This window comes from Vanellus vanellus (assembly GCF_965231255.1).
Source record: "Vanellus vanellus genome assembly, chromosome: 1".
In the NCBI taxonomy this organism is placed as follows: Eukaryota; Metazoa; Chordata; class Aves; order Charadriiformes; family Charadriidae; genus Vanellus; species Vanellus vanellus.
This window is the reverse complement of record NC_138905.1, coordinates 208,417,633-208,442,461: the sequence shown is the minus strand read 5'-3', so window position 1 is coordinate 208,442,461 and position 24,829 is coordinate 208,417,633. Positions and strand designations below refer to the sequence as shown.

General features: G+C 37.5%; 1 protein-coding gene across 2 annotated transcripts in view; it reads left to right on the top strand.

Moving 5' to 3' along the window:
• Positions 1 to 24,829, top strand: part of CNTN5 (contactin 5) — a gene marked incomplete at both ends in the record, with an annotated part of 391,394 nt that overhangs the window by 86,175 nt on the left and 280,390 nt on the right. The window lies entirely within an intron of this gene.

Here is a 24,829-nt window from a genome sequence, read left to right as displayed (position 1 = left end):
AAAAACCACATTCTTATCTGAGAACAATAAAATAAAATAAAACAAAAGAAAAGACAAAATCTTTGTTCTAAAGTAAAGTATAAAAAATGGTTGAAGATTATCTGTATACAGGTACATTGGAACATTTTCCAGTAGTGGATGGTCATTTTAGTTTACTAGATATATCCATAATGAGGATTACTTGTTGGGAGCTGAACTGTAGAAATATGTAAAAGTTGAACAGTGAGATGAAAACTCACTGGAAGGGGGGGCGGTGTCTGCAAATGTGTAAACAGCAGTAACATGCCATGTCCTACAAGTCTTTAAAACTCTCATTGACAGCTTTAATCTTGGTTATTATTTTCAAAATATTGAATATGGAATTAACCACAAATATCTTTCCCAAGGCGCTCACCAACAGGCAGTAGAGGTGTGCTCTTCAGCAACCTGTCCAGCTGCAAACACGGGATTTGCAATGTACAAGTCAGCAGAAGAAGGAATTACTTTTTAATAACACTCTATTATACGTAGAACCACTGTACTTCCACAAGACCTATTATCCCAGATCTATTTTCTTGGTTAATCTAGATATGTGATCCATCTTTCTTCTCTGGGTATTTGTATTGTACATTTTACTGTGGTACCCACAAAAGAAAGTATTTACAAGTAAAACATTGGAGTCTGAAGTCAGCTCAAGTTTCTATTCACTTTTTCAATTACTTTCCTTTATGTCTGCTCCTTATAAATAGACACCAATCTTTCCAAGTACTTTTACAGATCTTTTGTGAGGAAGGAAAGAAATAATTTAGAGTTTTTGCCTGGTGTTTCAGTGAATTTTCCACATTAAGTATTTATAAGGGCAAACTGGAGTGCATGGGTTAGGCTTGAGCTAAACTTGGAGTACAGGTCTTTCTAATATAAATTACTAATAACAATACTGCTAAAACAGAGAAAAAGTTTACTAAATGAAATAATTGAAATTCACAAAAACCAGAAGAAATATATTTTCCCTTGGTGTAAATAAATGCTGTTGACTGCAAGGGATTACTATCTATTTATACTGTTAAAAAATTCAATCCACCATCCATTTATTATTTAATGTAGTTCCTTATGATTTGTATCTATAAAATAACGAGCCTTTTAGGATTTTATTTTTTTCTATTAAACTCAACTTTAAATATGAGTGTTTCTTTAAAATGAAGCATATTACCACATCTTATTCTGGACCAGCTCTGGAGTGCCTAGTATACGATTGGAGTTAGGAGGGGCAATTTGTTATAATGCTAATTCAGCTGATGTTAGAAGGACCGCTTCAGTGTAGGAGGATCCCTAGTAGGGCAGAAAAGAACTTTGTGGCTGAAAGATCTCTGCAACAGACACAAAGATGCTACAAGATCATGAGGCACTAAACTGAATGAAGACTGCTTCCCTTTGCATAACAAAGGGTAGATTCACCCCAAAGAGCTGTAGCAGGGATTGTTCAGGGACAACCAGGCTTTGTTTCCCCGACTTTAAAAAGGATTTGCATTTGCATCAGCAAGCACTATTACTTGGTCTTCTAATTATAAAGCCTATTTCCAGTTTACACCCTGGGATTACTCCTGGCTAGTGAAAGGTCAATTTCTGTCCTATCGAAACAAAACCCATTTGGAAAAAGTGGATGTATTTAATTGTTTCAATAGTATCATGGCATCTAATATTTTCTCAAACGAATGACACATTAAAACCTTAAAACTGTTATACATCCAGGAAAAGAAAAGTAGGTTCTATTAATTCTTTGGGTGACATCAAACTCTTATAATCGCAGTAGTGAAACGGGCCTGTTCTGCAGTAAATCTCTCAGAAAGTCCTTTCGGTGTAGCTTGTCCACTCATGACGGTTAAAATAGCCTGCAATGACTTCAGTACTACTTGTTATACTTTATACTGCATAAGGTGCCTCTGGTTCTGACTTTGGAAGCTAAGAGAAATAAATTACTTCCTTTCTGTTTTCCAAGGGCTGTAAAAATCTTGTGCTCAAAACCACACAAACGTACTCTTTATTTTACTTTTTTTTTTTTTTTGGTTTTGAAGTCAATTGTGAGTATTGGTTATTTTCAAACCCATTCAAAATCATTAGAGAGTGAAGTGCAACTGTGATGTGAAAATGATGTTACGTGGGCATGTGGAATAATAAGATGTATTTAATTGGGAAATGAGCATTATGTGATACACTGAACAAGAAAAAGTGCAAAAAAAAAGTCATAAACTGTAGATTTTTGCAGCTACTACAGGACTGGAAAAGAATGTTTTCGTGGTTGTATTTGTTTAGCAGTTAGATGCTATTATCCCTGTTGTAACATGCTCTTATATTGTCGTTATCTCACAAAACCATGTATTTAAGGTGTATGAGATCAAAATTCAGAAAGATATAGTCAGCGGTATTTATCAGATGAATATTTGCCTTTTCACATTATATTTTCATTTATCTATGCTGCTTAAATAAAATACCTTTAATACTTAACTGGAGTTTTAAAATTGTTCCTTTAAGACAGTATGTTTCAAATGCCTTCAGCTTATCTTTACAGCTGAGAAAAAATTCTGGTCCTTGGTGGCTGCTTTTGGTCCTCAGTGGCTGCAGATTCCTCTTTGCCCTGCAGTGAACCTTATCAACCCATGAGAGCCAAAAACATGCTGGCATGAATCAGCCCCTTCCAGAGCAGTGCCGTAACCCAGCAGCCTATTACTTGAGCTTCAGGCAGGAAAAAATTATTATATTCAGATAGCTCTGAAGAGGTTCAGAGGTTCACAGCCTGTACACTTCAGTCCCACACGGAGGAAGTCTCTTCTCCAAAAGGAAGGTACAGTTTGGGTAAACACTAGGTCAGTACTCACTGGGTGTACCACAGGATTTTTATGTTAACAAGTACAGTAGTTGTTTGAAATGTAATTATTTTCATCTTAAAGTATGTACCTGAGTGGAATAAATACCTTTAGAGGTCCTTACTTTAGAAATAATAGAATTAAGCATTTCTTAGACATTTTAATATTAAGATGAGGACATGCACTGCCTGACTGTGTCTATGAAAAGCAATCTAAGAACAAAACTAAGCGGCAAGTCCAGCCTGCTGATAACTTAGTGTTTAAAATGCATATAGAGGACACGTTGCTTAAATTCAGTTTATGCTTTTCCGCAATCTGATCCTTGGTTTTCCCAACCGCAGTTAAGTTTTCTAAACCCCGGGGTAGTTTACATGACTCTCAGTAGTCTTGATGTTCCCATTACCTCTTCCACCTCTGTAAATAACAAAATACAAATTGGACCATAGCCTTTAACCAGTGACTTTTACAGCACAAGGGATTGCTCTCACTCTTGGCTTCTAGAATCAGTCTTTCTTTTAAGCTTATTAGATATTTATATGAAAATTGAAAAGAACAGGGGCATGAATGTATGTCTGCCCCATCCTATGTGAATGCCCCATATAGTTATGCTTCTGGGAGTTCTAGGAAGCTTTTCACCCTCCAATTATATCAGTATTTAAGAAGTTATTTCAGTAAAACATCTGTCTAAATTGATATGTTCTTGCAATTTTTTTTTTTCACTTTGATAAATATATTTTCTGATAGAACAATATTTTTAAAGAAAACCAAATAAAACCAGTAAAACCAGGTGAACTTTTAGTGGAAAGCTGAGTGATATGATGGAAAAGGAAACCTTTTTCTTCTAGACGGAATCTGTTATATCCCTTCTTAGGAACATTTTGTACAGAAATGTTAACCTCAGTGTTTTATGGACAGGTCCTTACATGCTGACAGGCCTACCTGCTACAATTCACACCCTGAAAGGGAAAGTTTTAAGATTTGTTTACTTCAAACTATTTTTTTATTCATTTTATCTTTCCAAGCTTGAACCTTATTGCCACAGCAAATTCTTAACATTCATTTACAGCATCTAAGACCTGACTTGCAGGAACAATACAGAGAAAATTAAAAACCATGTCCTGTGATCTATTGGACTGTTATTTTTCACGAACGTTGGTACTACTGACAAACACATAAAGTACTAAATCATGCCCAATCTGGATAGAACTGAAGAGTTAGAGCATAATTGTAGAAGACCATCTCTGATTGCCTTTGAACAGCAAAAAATAAAATATCTCTTTTCCTATAGCTATGGAAAATGAAGCTAGAATAAACTGACACTAGCAGTGTAAAGATTTTAATTATTCTGTCCTTTAAGCAGAAAGTTTTTCCCATACACTGTGCAAGCTTGAAGAGTAATCAGCTGCTATTAATGAAATCAAAAGCTTGTTATTACAGAGCAATTAATGATACCTTCAAGTAACTTCTGTTAAAAATAGGATGGCTTTCTATAGAGTCCCTCTGTGTCATCCTGGCCCTCAGTTTTTGTCTAGGATCAGTGTAGTCTCTAGAAGACACCAGTACGTATGTCAAAACCTCCAGCAAAATTAGCACTGATTATTGATTCTTCTGGAAGTCTGAGACAGTCAATAATGTCATGTGTGATTCTTCTTTGGGATCTGCCTGTCTGACCAGAAATCCTTAAATCTTCTTTTACCATCTTGTGCTTCGAGAATCATAGAATGGTTGGGTTGGGTTGGGCAGGACCTTCAAAGGTCATCTAGTTCCAGCTTCTCTGCCACTGGTTTTCACAGGCAGTGATTAGGTGTGGAGAAAGGAGTTAAATGGGCCAGAAGTTAAGAGACAACAGAGTTTTATTCTATAGACTCTACAGAAGTAAGTTCCCAGAGATAGTAAAGGTCATTGTTAGTCATTTGCCTTCTCAATCAACTCAGTAGGCATGTGGTGGCAATAATCACAGCTATCTTAGTGTAACTGTATAAATAACCAGGTGCATAAATCTTTGCAAAGAGGATTGCCTAAGAAAGTGATGGAAAATTCTACTACAAACATAGCAGAGTACATAAGTAAGAGACCTTTCTTTTTCTCTGCATTCACTGTCCCGAGGAATTGGTGTTGTCTTCTAAACAGGCAGAGATTTCTGTTTTGAGACCTTTGAATATTTACTCAGCCCATAGGTAAATTTCAGAATTGTCACCATCGCTCTGTGTATTCAGATTTCAAAATTTTACAAACTCTTCTAGAGCAAGGTTTTCACTCAAAGGTCAAGCAATGTTGTAAATGACTAAGCACAAGAGAGCTGGTGCTATTTTTTTAGTCTGAACATCTCTTTTTAGAGGTTAAAGTAATAGCAGCAGCTGATATTTGTTTTTGCTGTGCTAGTGAGAGATCATCAATAACGTAATGGTCAGTTCTGATTCTAAAAAAACACAGGTGTTTTGGCCAAGTACCCAGCAGTGTATCTGCTGGTGTAGAGTTTTGATCCTTTTTAGAATTCTTCATCTCACCTTTGTTTTTGGTCTCGGTGCAGTCTTGTCTATATTATCCTTTACTAGATCCAGGAATATTATGCTGGTGACTGTGTATTTTTTTTTTTTTTTTATTCTGTTGTTACCAGTGACAGCAAAATTACAAATGGAACCAGAAAGATTTTAATCCTTATTGCTACTATCAGCAATATACTGGGATTCTTTTAAATTCTCTGGTTTCACTATATCAGACTGTCTGGTACTTTTTGCACCTTCAATATTCGCTTCTGCTCTACCTCATTGCCAGAAATAAAGTAATCATGAAGAGCAGAGGGAAGAAAGACAACTGACTCGCTTTCATTTACTACTTAAGTCTATATATCTTGTATAACCTGAAATTTGACAGTTTCTCTCCTGTGTTTATTTATTCTCTTTCTTTTCCTGGTTCCAATGCTGTTCGATGTCAGTCATCTATGGGGAATGTATATGGATGGAAAAAATTAAAGTAATACTGGAGTATAAATTTCCACACTGTCTGCAGAGGATTTGCCTTCAAATGTGGTTCCACTGGCTAATAATAAGCATAAATGTAAGAAACTAATTTTTAAAAGTTAAATTTTCAAACCTTAGAGCTTAGGCAGAGTCAAGAATAATTTTCACATTCAGAGGGTCTACTTGCTTTTTCCTTTGAAGAAGTAATGGAGATGATTGCAAAAATTGGGTAAATGTAAATCTAATTAAACAGCACATGAAATGGATCAGCCTCCTTGATTCTGCTGCCCACAATATCAGCCCACAAAGTTTATTCTCACTAACTTTCTGCTTCCCAGAAGCCCACTGACAGAAGACAAAGAATGGAGGAATCCAGCATCAGTTGTTCTCAAAAGACTTTTGAAAGAAACAGCCCTTTCCTGCTGTCACTTGCTATAGCTTTCAGAAACTCAATTTGTATTCCATACTGACAGCTAAAAGCAGAAGCATAGAAACATCTGATCCACACAGATCTTGTACAGCAACAAGGATCAGAGCTTCTGGGAACCCCCTTCCTCCTTTGAGAGAGCCTGTTTTTGCTAAATTGGAAGAAGGGAGACAAAAAAGTTCAGCCTTGGGAACGATGAGAGGGCCTCATACTCTCAAATATTTTTAGAGCCATTTCTCTGCCCAAATTCGCTTCCTGTGGAGTAGATTATAAAAATGTAAATAAATGAATAATAAAATGTCAATGTTTTTGTTGTTCATCCTCATGGAAGTCTGTAGGGAGATAATCCTTAGAACCTAGCTCTGTTCATTTATACAGAAGGGGTGTGAAATTAATACAAAAGAGACCAGGCCAAAAATACACTCTAATCCTTCCAGATGTGCCCTTACAGTATTTCGCTGTAGGATAGGAGGGCCAGCAGCTCAAATAGAGTTTAAGGATCAAATATTAAAACAGCAACTGTCAAAAATGTAAACTTCCTTCAGACAAGAGTAAAATTTTTAAGGTATGCCTAGGAAGTCTTTGTATGCCTGATGCAAGACAACTTAGTCATTTACAACATTGTTTGACCTTTGAGTTAAAACCTTGTTTTAGAAGAGTTTGCAAAATTTGGAAATTTGAATACACAGAGCAACGGTGACAAGTCTGAAATTTGTCTGTGGGCTGTGTAAATGTTCAAAGGTCTCAAAACAGAAGTCTGTGTCTGTTTAGAAGACAACACCAACTCTAAACTACACATACGCAATAAATAGGTAATAGAAACATAGGTTTTTCTTGCAAAAATTAGGAGGCCAACGTGTCAGAATGGTGCCCTATGTGACTAGCATGTGCAGTACGGTGGAGGCTCCATCGTCACAGATCTGTGGACTCCAGTCTGAAGGCAAATAAAATAGTTACATAAAGTTGACTTTCTTGACTAAAGAGGTCCACAAATCCAACCTGCTTTGGAGACAAATAGAGATGGGGCACTGATATAAAAAGATTTTGGTATGTTATTGCAAAGTTGAATTTCCCATATGCTTCATTAGTAGATATTGTAGCCTCTTTCTCTCAAGCTATTTTCCATCAAAACTGAGTAGAAATATTTTGGCTCTGGAAGCCATGTGCCTGGAAGTGCATCCCAAAATATGCCCTTCCTACTGGTGACTGATATGTTTGTCTGACTGTGCTACACTGCCTGAAACCTCCCAGAATAATGGTTCTATGGACTTTATTATTTCAAAGTAAGGGAAATTTCAGGTAAGCAAAGATATTTTCTCTTTTATCATGATTGACATTCATTGTCATTTAGTAATGCAAAACCATAGATGGGAACATAAAACCCACGGAATGCAAATTCCCTTGAAATGACAAGGCTTATTGATTCAATATCTTTTCTTTATAGAGAGGTTTTTGAAATGAAAGCTATAACCTCAGGCTTCAAAACAGTCGCACTAACTGTGTTTACAGTAAAGTTCTATATACCAACTAGATGACCTAGAATAAATCTTTCTGTTCTGCGCTATTCATACTTAAAAATTTACTTTTATGACAGCACTAAATTACATCGTAGCAAAAGGAACTATTATAAATTCTCCTGGAAAAGTATCTACATTTTAGACAGCCTTGATTGATTCAAAAATCTTCCTTACTTAAAAATTCCTGATGTGTTCCATGTCTATAAAAATGGCAACCACTTTTTTGAAATGGAAATCAGCAATAGAGCCAAAACAATTCAAGACATGACAAGTCTTTCCTTATTGTTGCTCGTGTGTACTCCCCTAAGTGCTTGGCAAACTAATGCTACTTTGAAATGTAATAGATGTTTCTGATTGCCTTAGAGAAGTCCTTAGTGGTGACTTCTAAAATAAGTTGTGCTGATTTTTCTCTGATGTGTTTTACGTTTTCATTGCTCATTATCAATGCACGTATGGGGACTACGTTTGCCTGTCATGGTGTTTCAGTGCTGGTTCCAAATGTAATCCCATTACATCTGTTACGGTGTCAATGCTCACAGATTATTTGTTTCTCACATCAATGGCTCTAATGCATTTATATGTTTTATTAGAATCCTGTGTGCAAATTTATAATAATGTTGCTTGCTGGTATAATTTTCTCTTTAGACTTGTTGTTGCTGTTAGCAATAAGAAAATATGCTTTGGTTCTATCTTTATAATTATCATATCATGTATTTCTTCATGTTAATTCCTAATCGGAATTCTTCCCCATGACTTTATGAAAAGATTAGGAGAAGGACTGGGGATAATTTCTTTGGGGCTGTAATAAGTCATTGACAAGTCTACAAAGAGGCATGTTATTGCCCACTGCTCGATGGCATGATGTTACAGGGCATTTTGTTGGGCTGTATTACAATATTAATTGTCAAATCATTTTGACTCTAAGTCTGTTTGAGACTTCAGACCTCCACCCTCCCCCAAACACCCTCCAGGATAAAGTCATGAGGGCTATTTGTAATGCTGAGATCTTTTAGATATATGTATAATATGTAAATTAATTGTAATCTGCCAACTTTTTTGTGTAACATTTAATATTTGCCTTCTCATTTGTTAACTGTTATTCTCAGTCACTGGAAATCTATACAATTCCTTGTCCAATTTGCTCAAAGAGGCTAACCTCTTTATACTGCCATTATGTATGTTTTTCATAACAATAATAGTGATAAAATACCATAAATATGTAGAGCACTTATATGCTATTGACATTTATGACACCTATAAAATGGATCTTTCAATTTTCTGAAAGCTATTGGAAAGGTAAAATGATTATAAATAGCCTGAGGCTGATCTAAGTCCAACTTCTAAACCTGATTGAAGTACCTGCGTGCCACTGACTTTCACTGAGAATAAAGGTAATATTCCCAAAGGCTACATTGAGGAAGCCTAGCTTCCCTAGGCCCCACTATAGTGAGTGAAGAAGAGAAACCCATCCAAAAAAGGAATCAGAAAACCATTGGTTGGGTTGTTACTCTCAGATGCCTTCCAGGGAAATACACTGCACTTACATGAGCTGTACTGATACATGGAATGTAGGGCCATCATCTGGTCTAACCTTAAAACATTGGGACAAGAGGCAGGAAAAGTATAAAATTAAACACGTAGATACACTAACCTTAATGAAGAGGAGATAACAGAAGCAATGGCAAAGACCCAAGGTCTCAAGTCACTGAATAATGGGTGACTAAAGGAATGTCTCAGATGTATCCATGGAGAGGCTTAGCTAGAACGCTGTAACAGATAAGGAGCAAAACAAGAACATCACGGGTCTCATGGGAAAGGGCAAACCTATGAGATGTTTGAGGGAGATATTTTTGAGAAGGGCCCAATGCAGAGAACAGAAGGGATGGAGGTAGATCAGGGAGGAAGAACCCTGGGAACAGAGAGAGGACAGGAGATAATGTCAAGGATCATGGCTGCTAGCTGAGGAGGGAGCAGTGGATATTGTCTATGTGGACTTCAGGAAGCCTTTGGCAATGTGTCTCATAAGATCCTCCTAGAGAAGCTGTTGATGTATGGTCTGGATGAGCAGAGAGTGAGGTGGGTTGGAAACAGGCTGGATGGCCAGGCCCAGAGAGTGGTGATCGGCAGCGCAAAGTCTAGTTGGAGGCCAATAACTAGTGGTGTACCCCAAGGATCAAGATTGGGTCCAATCCTGTTTTATACCTTCATTAATGATCCGGATGATGGGGCAGAATGTACCGTCGGCAAGTTTGCAGATAACACAAAACTGGGAGGAGTGGCTGATAATGCCAGAGGGTCCTGCTGCCATCCACAGGGACCAGGACAGGCTGGAGAAATGGGCTGACAGGAACCTCAACAAAGGGAAAAGTCCTGCACTTGAGGAGGAATAACCCCAGACACCAGTTTATGTTGAGGGCTACCCAGCTGGAAAGCAGCTAATATTAATTAAGCATCTAATTAAGCTTCTAATATTAATTAATATTACTACCACCCCGAAAAATCTTTTCTGCCCTATGTTAAATCCCATTACACAAAACACTGATACTTTTGATCTTTGACAGCAAGGTATTCTGTATACACGTGTTTACTCTAGGATTAAGTTTTAATATCTATCTGCATGTTCTTACTCAATTCTCAGAAGACCTGAAAAACGTAAACTTTCAATTAAGATACCATTACCCCATATGCTGGGGCGCACCCAGCTGGAAAACTGGTTGGAAGAAAAGGAGCTGGGGGGTTCTGATGAACACCAGCTCAAAAATGCGCCACCAAAGGGCCTTCACCACAAAGAAGGCCAATAGTATCCTGGGCTGCATTAGGCAAAGCATTGCCAGCAGGTCGAAGGAGGTGATCCTTCCCCTCTCCTCTGCACTGATGCGGCCACACCTGGAATACTGTGTCCAGTGCTGGGCTCCCCAGTATAAGAGAGACAAGGACATACTGGAGAAAAGGGCCTATGAAGGGACACATAGATGATGAAGGGACTGGAGCATCTCTCCCATAAGGAAAGGGTGAGAGAGCTGGGACTGTTGATCCTGAAGAAGAGAAGGCTCAGGGGATCTTATCAATATCTGTAAGTATTTGGAAGGAGGGTTCAAAGAGGATGGAGTCAGACTCTTTTCAGTGGTGCCCCATGACAGGACCAGAGGCAAGAGCCACAACTGAAATGTGGGAGGTTCCCTCTGAACATCAGGAAACCCTTTATTACTGTGAGGGTGACCAAGGACAGATTCCCCAGAGTGTCCCTCCTTTGAGACATTGAAAAGCCATCCAGACATGGTCCTGAGCCTTCAGCTCTAGGTGCCTCTGCTGTAGCAGAAGGGTTGGACCAGATGGCCTCCAGAAGTCCCTTCCAACCTTGACTATTCTGTGATTCTGTGATAAAAGGGGTAGCTGGGTACAGATAAGCTGCTGGTCGCTACACTCGTCTTGCCATGTCCTGCACCTGCTGGTCTCATTCTGTATTGCCTTCGCTTTAGACCCCGTTCCAAACTGCTTTCCTAGGTGAGTCGAATGTCTGTTCTGCTGGTGCTGCTCGTAAAGGCACTGCCTTGTTTGTGTTGATCCACTGATGTTTGTTATTGACTATGTAGTTTGCATGTGTGTGTTTGTCTGTACTGGGGATAAAGGCTCAGCCTTGCTAGTGCCTGGACCTGGTGTGACAGGACAACAACAGCCTGGCTCCAGGGAACTGGGATGGAGAAATCCTCTGAGTCCCAAACCCACTATATACAGCAGCACTTTAAGACGAGACTGTGTGCTTGAATATTTTTCTTGAAAATAGGACTAAATCCTGGGCATCTATATTCCTTTAAAAATCTTATCAAATATTTTAAAGTATTCTTTTGAGTTTATAGTAAATTTTCTGCTCGTTCTTACCAGTAGGAATTAATCAAACTTTTAAAGTTATCTCTCTGCATGCAAACAGAACTATAAATATTGCCTTATTATTTAATCTTGTCATAACTTAAAAGTCCTGTTTTTCACCTTTGTGTGGCATCATTTTGCAAAAGTTAGGTCTTTTCAGACTAGCTTCTACAAGCATTTGATGGAAGCACTATTTAGGACTGGTTTGCTGAAGTTCTAAGTGAGGTAAACTCTGATAATTTCATTTTTTTTGCCCTAGATGCGTACAATCTATTGCTGAACTTAAAAATTGAAATCATCATGTTTCTGAAGTTTAGTAAACCACTAGGTAGCTCCTAATTAAACTGCACTTTTTTACTTTGTCTGGGTAACAAAACAGTTGTGTTGGGGAATTATCTCGGTACTCCTATTATTATTCACACTTTGTTGGGGTTCAGCTGTACAGCCTCTCTTTTTCCCATTATAAAGGACTGTATGAACAGCACAAGCCTGTGCCCTTCAAGGAGCTGCTAGTCTGTCTCAACGGCTGCATCCTTTGATAACTTTCCTTTGAATTTGCAAATATTTCATTGCGGGTGCCAGGTCACCCCCAGAATAGGCTTCTAGTTGGAAATGCACGCAAGCAGGCATCAGATCCTGTGGTTAAAAACAACCACTATGAACACAGAGGAGAAGAATTAAGAATCACCTGAAAGGATTGTGAAATATTAAGGGTTTAGTACAATGAAGTTATTTCCAATTTGGGAAAATAGATGCAGATGTGTTTGTGTTATGGATTTACCCTATGCGAATACAAACCCCTGCACAGTGCACTTTAATTTATTTCATTGCAAAGACTGGAAGAATTCTGGATGTTTGAAAGGTTCGTGTATTCACCTCTATTAGTACATTTCAGACAAAGAAAACAAAAGACAAGCTTCGGCATGTACCTTTTCATGGAACTGTTTTTTCCATGTAGGAGGACAGTGTAATAATGTCCATCATAACAAGGTGTCTGCTTGTTTCTTTAATTTGCCTTTTTTTTTAAAAAAAAAAACACTTTAGAAGTAATATAAAATCTTAGCCGCCTTAACAGTCTATAGACCTATGTGCCACTTTAAATACTCAAAAATATTTAAGAAGTGCTTTACCAGTGTTTTTATCCAGAGCACGAGAATGAATTCCACTCTGTGTGTGTAAGGATTGTTTAATTGGTAGAAATAGCTGTTTACACTGATAATACATCCAGTGATTAATTCATTGAATTCCTAAGGAAAGACTAAGCCACTTGAAGGTCTCAAAGATACAAACCAAGGTGGAGAGTGCACTGTAAAATATTTAGCAAACACTAAAGCAAACCACAGAGAACTAGAGAAGGACCCAAGGGTATGGCAGAATACATCAGCTCCCCCAAAATAAATACATGCTTTGAACCAGGAGACAGATATTTTGAAGGGGATGAAAGACTGTCTGCTTCCACTGGACACATAAACACAAATAATTGTGATAATATGTAAGAATGTGTATCACAGGGAACAGAAAAACTTACATTATCCTAGGTAACCTTTAATTAACTTCGCAATTTAAAGAAAGCTTTAGTTTAGCTGTGAATCATAAACGTCTCTGTGCTAATCAGAAGCTGGTCCACAAATTGTTATGTCAAAGTAAAATCGATCCTTCTCAAAAACTAAATGTTATTTTACAAGCTTTTAGTGGATTATTTTATTATTTTAATTATGTGCTATGAGAATTTCTTGCTCTTGTGCTCATTGCATTGAATGTTAATTTGATATCTGTTTACTTGCACAACTTCCAAACCGAGAAAAGTCCCTTATAATAAAAGGAAATTTTGCAAAATTCTTTAAAGAAATCATACACTGTACAGCTGTTACCTCTCCAAAATAATCTTAATTTGTAGATTACATAAACCTGTCAAATTCTAGTTTTTCTCTCTTATCAATACATGATCTCTTCTCAGGAAGCTATATTTGTCTTTCATTACTTCAGGAAACCCTTACGATTTTATTGTTCACGGTACTTCCATATTTTGATGAAAAATGCCACAGGTTCTTTCATCCAAAGATGAAAAGATGTCTACATTTGTTACAATGTATAAAAAGTGATGATACCCTTTTAAAATTATTTCCAGCAGTTTCTCTTAAATAAGTGGCTAATTTTTCTTAACTTTCAGTTTCTTCTGTCCACATAGGTTTGAAGACAGGGAAGCTCTTTGAATAGCGAGGTGTGCCTATGCCTTGATGAAAGCTCTGCCTGGTGATGTGAGCCTGAAGCAGTAGCCACCTTTCTTTTCAAATTAACACAGTTTTCTCTTATATACGTATACTCTAGTAACTTTTTTTTTTTGTTTTCAGTATTTTGTTACTAAATCTGCATGAGGGTTCTAAGTGACAAGCGGCTGAATATGAGCCGGCAGTGTGCCCAGGTGGCCAAGAAAGCCAACGGTATCCTGGCTCGTATTAGAAATAGCATGGCCAGCAGAAGTAGGGAGGTGATTGTGCCCCTGTACTCAGCACTGGTGAGACAACACCTCGAGTATTGTGTCCAGTTTTGGGTACCTCAATACAAGAGAGATATCGAGGTGCTGGAGCGAGTGCAGAGGAGGGCAACGAAGCTGGTGAAGGGTCTAGCAGACAAATCATATGAAGAGCGGTTGACGGAGCTGGGACTGTTTAGTTTGAAGAGGAGGAGGCTGAGGGGAGACCTCATCACTCTCTACTATTTGAAAGGACACTGTAGAGAGGCTGGTGCTGGTCTCTTCTCACAAGTAATTAATAACAGAACAAGAGGGAATGGCTTCAAGCTCCAACAGGGTAGATTTAGACTGAACATTAGGAAAGAATTTTTCACAGAAAGAGTGGTCGGGCATTGGAATAGACTGCCCAGGGAGGTGGTTGAGTCACCATGCCTGGATGTGTTTAAGAGATGTTTAGATGTGGTGTTGGGGGATATGGTGTAGGGGAGAACTTTGTAGAGTAGGGTAGATGGTTGGACTCGATGATCTCAAGGGTGTCTTCCAATCTAGACAATTCTATGATTCTATGATTCTATGATTTTAATGGTAAAGGTCACAGGCTGAATTGTGCTTCTGTTTATAACGTACAAAACACAGGAGTGGTAGGTCAGGCCTAGACCCAGCTCCCCCATCCTCCCCCCTAGCCTGCCATACTCTTCACGGGCAGCCTGGATCCACCACCCCACAGCCCCAGGCCTCCCATGCCATGTCCCTGTATCAGTCCCTGTCTCTGCCCTGGCTCTGTGTCCCTTAAAATAGCCCTATGCCACCCCACAGCAACTAAACCACTCCACAGCAGGTCCCTGCTGAGCCCAGGTCTCGGCAGAGTTTGAGGCACACCTTGCTGGGAACGGAGGCTGCTGTCAGGACCCTGAGGGCTCTGCTAGCCTTGAGTGACCCTGCTTGGCCTCCCCAGTCCTTCCCCCAGCCCTGCCCATGGCCCAGGATCCCATTTCAGCCCAGTCGCTGCCCCGGTGACACAACAGGACACCAGCCTGGAGTCAGTGCAGCTTCTGCTGGGGTATGATCCATAGCTGCAGGGAGTCCTGTTTTATGGACAGGTAAAAGTGCAAGCAAAGAGACATAGTCCTTGCTAGCCATGTTACTGGGTAAAAAGACCAAAGAAGTCTGATGAACACACAAGAAAACATGAAGCAATAACTACTCTCACACCAGCCAGCCAGCTGGCCTGGATTCATTGGCATCACCAAAAAAGCAAATTTTCAGGTGTAGTTTTGGAGGAATATGATAGGATAGCGATAAAGGTGTTTATGGGAAGCTAATTCCTCGTTTGAAAGACATAGGAGAAAGCACAAATGTGGCTTTTGAAAGCAACATCTGGTAGTTTTAAGGCGGTCCCAGAGCTTGTGTTTGAGCAGCATCAGACAAACTGGTATTTTCAAGTTAGTTCAGGATGTGTTTCAAAACCTTTCTGAAAAGAGAGCAACATCCTAGATTATGTTTTTCTGGTCAAGTAGTTATTTGAGCTCTTAAAAAACTGTGGTTTTACAAATGTAAATACATTTCCATTGCCAAGAAAATCAGCAGGCATTTTCCTTCGCACACTGATTATTAAGATTTTGACTGCTTCAGTTTTCATGGTGGTATTAGTAATTTAATCAAGCATTTTTTATTAACGATATCAATTACAAATTTATCCTCTGCTGTGGATTGATCTATCATTGTCCACCTAACATTGATATGCATATCGTTGTAAGAAGGAAGGGCCATAAATAAAGGTTTCTATCCATCTAATTACTTTAATTGATTTGTACTGAAATAGTTGACCTTTGGTACTTGGTTCTCCCTTCACATTCAGAATTGACAGCTCACTCTGATGATCATCAGCCACGGGGAAAATAAGTTAAGATTTCAATTAAAAGCATGCAGTGTAGGCTAATCTATGGATCCCACATTAGTAACGCTCCATACTTTCCTGCTAGAGAATACATGTCACGTTTAAGCTGAAAAATATTTTATGAAAAGTACCTGAAGAAGTAGGACAATGAAGTATATCTAAAAATTGCCAAACAAAAAACACTTAGGAGTCTTAGGGCACTTCTTCATATGTGCCTACAAATTACAGCTACTGCTATTTAAGCACTACTCCTTCAGGTCAAAGGTCACAAGATATGTAGAAGCAGCTTATTTCTACATTCTCTTTCTTGGGTGGCATGAGAGTAGTGATGCACTCAGCTACCTACACTGCCTGCTCTACGTGTCATTTTTTAGACAAAGATGGCCTAAACATCCTTTCTTATTAGATAAACTGGCAGAAATATTCCACACATTGGTAAAGTGTCAGACACATCTCTGCTCTTAAAGAGTGCACCAAACAGAAGTAATAAATATTGAGCTAGATGGAATATGCTAAATTATAAAGTTTTGTTGATAACATTTGGAGTTAAATTTTCCTTCAATAACTCCATGAGAAAAGTTTTCACAGAAGATTTTTATATTTTGTACATCTGAAAAGCAGTTTTCATTACCTGACTTCAAGGAATTTGAAAAAGGTGCAAAACACTTACTGAACATAATCACTGTGTTTGAAGCCTATGCTATGGCAGAAACGTACCCTAACTGATTGTAATCTGTATATTATATTAGCATGTTTTGAAAGAGCAAATATTAAGTGTTTTGATAGAAAAAATATGACAATAACCTCAAAGCACTTTTCTCAGTTTAAAATTACTTTACTTTGGACAAATGTTCTTCCATAATTGGAATATATTATTACTTTTATTATTTTTGTTACTGCAGTTGTAAGCATTCTGTAGCTGAAAGTGTTTTATTTTAAAGTATATTTTGCTTGATCTGGGGGATGTTGTGTGTTGGATGCAAAGTGGGAATAATTGGGCATATATTGAGTCATCTATTTGCTGCATTATGAGTATGAAGTGGAAGTAAGATAGAAAATAGATTGTTTTTTCAGTAGGAAGGGAAACAATGACTACAAAAGAATCTTTGTATTATTCAAAATAATTCCTCATAAAAATTCATGACATTTAAATTAGTTCTAACAGTATAATATTCGAAAGATGCTGATTCATTTGCTAATAGCCGCTGGAAATATTCTTTACTATCTTTCAGTCAATGTTTTAAGTCTTCAAAGCACTTTCCCTTTGTTAGTTTAAAGGAAAACAAAATATATCCCTAATTTTTTTTTTCATATCTGTCCACAGTATCCTATGTTCTCAAATTTGCTACCTTGTATGACTAGATTTCAAAGAGAAAAGCAAATTCTATAATTTGAGAAGCTATTTCGGATTTTCAGATTAAATTATTGTGTATCTTCCTTGAACACTGGACTACTGAAAAGTGCAACAGAACAATTTTTGGATTGATGGTTTACTTATTTTGGCCAAAGTCCCGGCAAAAATATATTTTTTTTTTTTTTTTTTACCCAAGGAAAGACCATGTTAAATAGATTAATTTTCTCCCTTTCCCATACTATGAAATCTGTGGGGGAAAAGGTAGATGAAGACCACTAGCATATTTTCCCTGAGAACTTCCAGCTTCTAAATCATCCCCCACTGCTGCTTTGGAAAACAATTCAAATCTCTTGATCTTGATCTTCACTGCTATGCGGAACAGCTGGACATTTTGAGCAGAAAAGACACAAATGAAGCTTGACTGATTTATGATGACTAAGACAACAGGCTTCTAAACAAGTTGAAATGTTGACACCTTACTTTCCTTTTAAAGTCTATGGCAAAAAGTAACCATTTACTAAGCACATCCATCACATCACATGCCATGCTCCTCTTCCTCTTCACTACCTTTAAAGTGAACCCAACCTCACTAGCTCACATGTAGACATCCAGATTCCAGATGTTTAAAATGAGGTTTCCAGTGAAGGTTTCAATCTTTTTATTTGGTTTGGTTTTGATGATTGTCTGCATATGTTGTTGCATTGACTGTTGTTTTGAGTAATAACGGGGATACAACAGCAGCTTTAAAATGAAATCTCTGACATGTAAACTAAACCACATACAGTGGCAAGTGTGCAAAGAAGGATAAGATGCATTAACCAGTTCTTGAGAAAATCTGCTGGCTTCCACTTTTTTGTTTATTTTGTTCTGGTTTGGGGTTGTTTTTTTTTGTTTTGTTTGTTTTGTTTTTTCTATTTTTTTTGTTACAGTTCATGTCATTTCACCAGAAAAAACATAATTTATTGACATTTTACTGTGTTTTAGTAGTAATTCTAGTTCTCATAAGGAGATGCCCTGGTTGGACACCTTCTCAACACAGTATCCTGCTATTGTTGTATCTCTCTTTCAGGTTATAGCCAAGCTATATATCATCGAGCAGTCTAAAAAGAAACCCATGTGCATGCGCAGAACAAAACAGAAAATATATTTCTGTTTAAAAAATTGAGGAGCAACAATGATGCCAGTTTACAGAATGAAGGCACATGTTTTCATAAGCTTGGAAGACTGAACACTTCCACTGAAACAACGTAATTAAAAGTTACAATGAAAAAAATGAGTTAGCATTCTTAGTGACATTTGATTAAACGTGCTAGCTAGCAGAAATACACAAATGAAGGTCACATTTGCAAGTATTATAAGATAGACTACATTTTAATTAGATAGTTGAGAAATGTCAATGAGTTAGTAACTGACCAGGAGTCACTTAAAAAAAAAAAAAAAGGAATAAAGGAAAACAAAACATCACCCCAAGAGTCAGAATCCTTTACTCTCCATAGATTTCAAACACTACAAAGAGAGTTTTCAAAGAAGTTTTGGGAATGGATTCAGTGAATTTGCCTTGTCATTTTTCTCTGTTTGAAGAAAGAACGTAATTTGCTTGAATTACATAGTAACATTTTTGGAGATATGTTGACATAGGTTGTGTTTCATCGTTTTGAAAAAAATCTGTCAGATAAAATATAACAAGATATTATTTGTGGTTTATATTTGTACCCATGGACTGTGCCTAAGGAACATATATAAGCATGTGCCATCCTGTGGGAAAAGATCCCCTTTCTCTCAGAGTCAGCTTAGTTCTCCCACCGCACACATGAAATGAAGTTGAATTTAACCTGACATAGTTATTAAAAATTAGAGGAGAAAATGTCTTTCAAATGATCTTGAAATTCATATTTTTTATTTTTCTAAAAGAAAAAAACATCGGTAATCAGTAGAAAACAGTTTCTCTGTTACCTGTGGAACTGTTTTTCTTCATTGTGTTGAACTTCACCAAAGAAAAGCTCCAGCATGTGCTGGAAATAATAAAAGAAGCATGAATCATTTAATGAGCTGACACAGATTCATTAAAAAGTTACCAAAACTAATTCAAATCATAGTTTGCTGTTGGAAATCACATTTAAGAAAATGTGCGCTTGGAATAAAAATATATAGTCTATCTTAAAACTGTCATATGGCTGTTAAGATGACTATAAATCTGGTAGTTCCAGTGCAAAGAACTATGAAGGCTAATCCAAGCCACTGATTTTATTGTGTCTGGCTTCTAGTTGCTTAATATCTTTACCATTTGGGCCTATATATTCGTTATCTGAGTCTGCTTGCAGCTAAAAAACCTTTGGATGTTTCATCCCAAATATTTAAGTTATTTCTAAGAACGGTGTTAGGGAACATATTAAGCTCAAGTGCAGCAAAGTTTTGAGAGCTACCCATAGTTCTTTGATGGAATTTCTCAAGGATTTTAAGTGTAGACTGGTAAACCTAAAAAACACAGTAGAGAGTAACTTCTACTCTCCAGTAGTTTAACTATGTACTTAAATAATGGAAAACAAATTTATTCTCCCAAGTCTCAGAAGTCTAATCTACACCAAATTAAAGGAATAAATTTATTGTAAATAGTACTCCAATAAAAATATATTCTAATTAAGCCACTGCAGCTAGGCAGTTCAGAAGTCTAAATCTCTGGAGGCGAACGTTCAGATTAGGAAGTGGGTTTTGTTTTCAGGTAAGTGTGATTTCTGCTCTAGTTGTCAGTAATGATCACAGGCTACAGGCTTTCAGCAAACAAAACAAGAAATATTTGCTTATGTATAATTTATTAACCATTTCCAGTTATATTTTACAAGAGAAGCTTTACTCAGATGCAGCATCCCCATGAACATGACAAAGCAACCAGAGTCAGGGTTAAATTTCGTATCGATCACTAATCCCAGCCAAACCAAACAATTATAGCATGAAAGGTCAGAAACCAGCTTGCGTAATACAGCCATTACTGCAGGACCTTTTCCCCGCGTAGGCTGACTTTTGTATCCTTTCCTTCTCTTTCTTCCCGTAGTACTTTACCTTCATGCCATCTGAGATCATGTTGATTCTTTTGTGCTTTCAACCCCTGGATTTACCACTGTGGAACAAGTGTTCCCCATTCAACTAGATAACAAAGAATTTTAAAACATTAAGTGGGAAAAGAATTACAATCTTCTTGACTTGATGAGGCAGCAGAGAACAAGCTCATTTCACCAAGCTTCCTACACATGCTATTTCGGCAAAAAGAAGTTGTCAAAACTATTTCAGGGCTGTTGAATCCTATTTACTGGAGTAGCTTATTGTGTTATGTATGCAAAGAAACAGGAGAGTTATAGCCCCAAAATGAGAAATATTGCATTAGCAAAAACTGTACTTCGATTCAAACTTCTGCCGAAAGGGAGGCTGCACTCCACCGGGGATTTCGGTATGGCCTCTATTTACTTTTGTCTAGCGAGGTGGTGCGTTGGCAAAACTTAGGCAGCCTGGAATGAGTCTCGCTATTGTACTTTCTCCTTTATCGAGTCCCGCTTACTGCTTAGCCCTCCATGTCTGTCTGCTTCCTGCACCTCCTCAAACTTCCTTCCCGTCCAGATGCGTTCCTCTGCCTGGAAGCTGTTCAAGGCACTCACCCTAACGACAGAAAGTCTGTTCCCTAGCTAATTAGGGGAGGAGTACTTGTTAGCTCAAGCTTACTAGGAACTGTAGTATGCCTCATCTCATAAGCTGGCATGCCCTTCCAATTAAAAAGAGTACAAAGAAAAAGTATTTCATAGTACAGTTTTGAAAGGATTAATGGTTATTTTGCTCTCCCGTGTGTGTATAATCTGCGAATTCGGCTTGGTGGTAAATTAATTGAGTGTAATGGAGGATACAATGTGTTTGTTTATAACTTTATATGTGCATACTACTTTTTGTTTCTCTTGTATGCCTGGGCAGCAGGGAGGAAGGCTGCTTATTTGTCTTAACTTGTTTGCTGGGTGATAGATCCTGGTAGAAGGATGTTTCTCTCAGGTGAGCAAGATCATCCGAGAGACTTTTATGGAAGCAGGTGGAGATGGCAGAGGATGAGAGACATAGCAAGAAGGAGAGCTAAGTGGCAGATTCGCTAGAGGAGCAGGGGTCTGGCTGCATTTTGTTCTCTGTGTGTCACCGAACTGAAAAAATTACTATTGAAAACAAAAGGAAGAGTTAGATAGTAGTATGTTTATGTAGAAACCTGCAGAGTTGTGCGCTTGCTCCACCCGCTTTCCAAGATGACAGTACAGGGCAACAGGAACATAGAAGCTATATTAAATGGTCTATCAAAGAATCAGGATTATTAGTCTTGGTACTTAATTTCTGGTTGCTAATCTCCATTTCTTTGCAAAAACAAAAAAAATAAAAGCAATATACAACTCAGACTCTCTAACTCGCACGGGGAGCCTTTCTTTCTATCCATGAAGGAAGACTGTTTCATAATTTTCCCAATGAAATTACATAAGAATAATTATTTGAATCTCCTCAAGCTGGAATAGCTGATATACTCAGGAACATCATCTAAGGAACTGTCTTCTGTTGTGAGCATATGGACTACATAGTTTAAAAGGTCTTCAGGCATTAGAAGTTTACTACTGATATACGTACGGCATATGGTACATTTAACAGCCTAATAACATGTTATTTCAGTCACACTAGGTATGTATCATTTGCTGAAAAAAGTACTGACATAAAGTTTTCCCAAATCCATGTCCTTTGCCATAGGGCAAATAGCACAGAGCTAAAATAACGTGCTGAAAATAGGAAAGTGCCTGTATCTGCAGAAAATACTCAAGGAACAGGACATTCATTATAGATGTGATTGTAATCATGTTTCCTTTGGAAATCTTATTAAGGTTTATTATGCTGTGTTGTAAAGTTTGGACCAAAGGCAGGTCGCATTTTTTTTATAATAAAGTAGAATTCCTTCCAGTGTGTATTTCTTTTATGTCTGTGTGCACACTAGAGGAATGTCTTCCCAACAGCAATCACCACTGTTTCCACTTTTTTTAAACTGTAGAAATGGATCCTGTAATCCAGAATATGTGTAAAAATATATGCAGGAATAGTTCTGTGACACCATACCTTTTAATTTAGCATTTTCTTTCTGCTTCCTTGTCCATCTCACATAGCTTACAGATCATTTGTTCACCTTGGGTTAGAAGCAGAAGGATGTGTGTATTTAAAAGACAGAGAGATGCGGTGTCTTTTCAAAGCAAGAGTCCCTTGCGTGGTGCCTTGCATCCTTGTTACCAGCTACATCCCAGCTCCACGTGAGAAAAAGAGGACGGCATCCCAGTCTGCCCCTTTCCAGATTTCCTGCAGCATTTCCAGGGAGGGCATCAGCAGCTCTGAGAGTACCAGAGCATCTGGGCTGTGAGGATCTGAGGAGCTCCACAGTGTCCAGTTACAGTACAACTAATTAGCTATCCTGCACCAGAACTGCTACGTTCACCACTGAGCATTCCCATCCTCTGATGTAGACTGTGTTAGAGAGAGTTTTGTCCCTGTCGTTTATGTCCATACTCCCCAGAGAACATCTTCCTTCTCTGCTCAAGAGGAAGATGTCCATTCTGTATTAAAGATTCAATGTGATAAGTTTAAATATGGACATTTCTACTGCAGCTCATTTATCTGAAATCATTTATATTTGTATTTTTGTTCATGAGATAAATTAACATTTAGTGAGACCAAAGTAAGTCAAAAATACAAAAATTTCTTCAAGAATCCTCAGTGACCTTCAGATTCTGACCTCAGGGAAGTAAAAATTAAAAGAAGTTATTTTAATGGGGATAGATTTTAATATCAATTTTAAAATATTTTTTTTAATATTTCTCTGAAAATAGAAAGATTTTACTTTACTTTTCCCCTATGGAAAAATTTTACTTTAAGAGAACTAAAATACATAAATATTGCAAACCATTGAAGGAATGTTTTGAAAGGTGATCAAAGATATTTTTTTGTGAAATCACATTTATATTCCAATGATAATGTTTCAAGAGGTCCTATAACATATATTTTCATACAACATTTTAATTTATCATGATGATGTTCTATTTTCCCTCTCTTTGTGGGCCAGGAAAGTTATTATGTATATGGTATGCAAAACATTATGATGGACATTATAAAACAGGTGGTTTGGGAGACCAGGATGGAAAACGAGTTAAGGCAGAGTTCTCCTTATTTGTGCCTTTCCCATCTTATTGCCAAAATTTGTATTTAAATCCAGATTTTAAATGAGATACGGCATCATCAAATAGTCTGTACATTTAAAGTTTGCATACATGAAATTGGTAATTTTAAACCAGTAGTCATCCGCCTTTGTCAAATTCCAGGTTCTTCTAAAAGGTAGAAGAGGTGCATTTTTAACATCTGATGAAAAACACTAAATACTGTACTGAAATGACATTTTCCTAAACTTGAATATTCTAAGTGTTCACTGTCACAATCTTCATAAAGTAAAATGGATACTTCTCTAATTTTAAACCATTTGAAACATAAAATAGTCTAGATTATATTTATGCTTAGAATATTTTTCCAAAAGGTCTCAGGCAAGGCCATGACCTAATATTTTAAAGAGATTTTATTTCATTTGTGTGTGCTACTATTCAAAGCTTTTGAATGCTCACAGTTTTTCTTTGTTCATATTATGCCGATGTGAAGAATAAAGATAAACATTTATCTTCAATGGAGGTGACAGAAAAAAAATATCTATTTTTCTGCCAGCCACTACCACTGTCCCCAAAATTCAGTTCCTTCATAGGCACCTATTATGCAGTCTGACTGCCTTTGCTCATCTATATCAACGTATTTTTAAATGTTCTTCTTACCTCCTTTAAGACTGTTGTGTGTTAAGGACTATTGATTGCAATCGTTTTGCTTGCTTCATTCCCGCAGCTCCTGAATGAGATTTTTAATCTGTTAAAATAATCTAGTTTGTTTATTTCTCTTATATTTAGCATTATACAGGGACCAAACACATAGGCACTATTCTTTATTTGTAGACATTGAAATTTTACGTACTGGCAGAAAAGGATAAAAAAAGGAAGTTGAAGAGACAGAAAAGGAGGTGACTTTGGCATGTGCATGTTTTTGGGAGAAATATTTGTGCATATATAGGCTCTTGGGCTTTTTAGTTAGCCCACTTTTTGCAGAGCAGTGTTGAAATGAGGAGCATATTTATCTTCAGCCAGTGTTTCTGCAGTGCATATACAAAGTAATGTAAGGCTGCGAAGGAAAGAAGATGTCTTGGCAGACGCTTTTCTACTGTGACTTAGGGTCATAGAAATAGAATTGAAAATACTGAAAACTCAAATTACCATAAGTAAGAAATTTAATATTGTATTGAAACTGTAGGGGAATTTTCTGTCTCGGAGCTCTATGCTGCCACCCAATTCTGTCTAGAAGCCGAGTCCCTCATGGAGTCTGCGGCATCTCTGATATTCCTTTTAGCGATAAAAC